The sequence below is a fragment of the Otolemur garnettii genome, unplaced genomic scaffold (genome assembly GCF_000181295.1).
Source record: "Otolemur garnettii isolate 467f Iridium unplaced genomic scaffold, OtoGar3 scaffold00116, whole genome shotgun sequence".
Classification (NCBI taxonomy): Eukaryota; Metazoa; Chordata; class Mammalia; order Primates; family Galagidae; genus Otolemur; species Otolemur garnettii.
The window spans coordinates 5,102,293-5,103,770 of NW_003852511.1; the positions used below are offsets into that span (position 1 = coordinate 5,102,293).

General features: G+C 36.2%; 1 protein-coding gene across 2 annotated transcripts in view; it reads right to left on the bottom strand.

Annotated features, from left to right (window-relative positions):
• Positions 1-1,478, bottom strand: part of ERO1B (endoplasmic reticulum oxidoreductase 1 beta) — a 70,490-nt gene that overhangs the window by 61,548 nt on the left and 7,464 nt on the right. The window lies entirely within an intron of this gene.

Sequence of the window (1,478 nt, forward strand, 5' to 3'; positions counted from 1 at the left end):
AAAAATCAGTGTATCACCAACATTTTAAAAATATATTGCCAATATCCTTTACATTTCACCTTAGTTACATCTACCTCCTTTTTCCTAGAAGTAAAAACACACCTTATTTTTGTCATTAATTTTACTTTTCTTTGTAATGCATCCTTAAACAATATACTTAAGAGTTTTTTCCCCCTATTCTTGAACTATAATATTAATGGAATCTAAAGTGTGAATTCTTTCATAACATGCTTCTTTTGCTAACACTTTATTTTGGTATTTATCTATGATGATGAAGTCTGCAGTAGTTCATTCATTTTCCTAGTTTTAAGTGTTACAAGTTAAAAAAAATCACAATTTATTCACTTTATTATTGCCCCTTATACCAGGCAAAATAACCGCTCCCACCCCAAAGACGTCCAGACCCTAATTCCTGAAACCTGGAAATACAGCAGAACCTCTGTGAGTTGGCCACCCAAGGAACGGTAACAAACAGGTCAACATACAGAGGAGGGCAACACATGGAACTTCTGCTGAGTACATGTGGCGCATGTCTGGTCTATGAAAATTAAGTCAACTTAAGGAAGGTCAGTCAATGTAGGGAGGTGGTCACTACAGACCTCCTACTGTATGTTATTTTTACATGGCAAAAGAGACTTGAGAGATGTGGTAAATGATCTTGAGATGGGATGACAATACTGGATTATTCAAGTGGGACTAATCTGTAACAGTTAAGAATGTCAGAGAGAGACTAAAAGATGGCGTACTGCTGGCTTTGAAGATGAAGGAAGAGATCACAGGCGAAAGATCATGAAAAGCTCTAGAAGCCTGGAAAAAGACTCCAGAGAAAATGCAACTTTGCTGATGCCTTGATTTTAACGCCATAAGAACCACTTTCAGATTTCTGATACTCAGAACTACAAGATAATAAATTTATGTTGTTTTAAGTCACTAAATTTGTGGCAATTTGTTATACTCAATAGCAGCAATGGAAAATTAATACAATCCGTATTTGTTTTCAGATTTGACTAAAGAACAATGCTATATGAATATTTCTTACACATATTCCAGTATACATATGAGTTTCTCCAGATTTTATGTTTAGGAGTGGAACTGCTATTAAGTACATTTTCAGCTTCCTTAGGGAATGGTAGGCTGATTTCCAAAATATTTGCACCAACTTACTATCCTACTGACAACGGATGGGAGTTACTGTCAAACCATAAATTCTTACCAATATTGAATATTAATCTATGCTTTCATTTTTGCCAATCTAGTGAGCACGAAAGGGTATCTTTATTTGCACAAATAAGGTACAATGTTCTTATGTTTTATAAGACATTTGTATTTCTTCTTCCTTTTTTTTGAGACAGAGCCTCAAGTTATTGCACTGGGTAGAGTGCTGTGGCATCACAGCTCACAGCAACCTCCAACTCCTGGGCTTAAATGATTCTCTTGCCTCAGCCTCCCAAGTAACTGGGACTACAGGCACCTGCCAC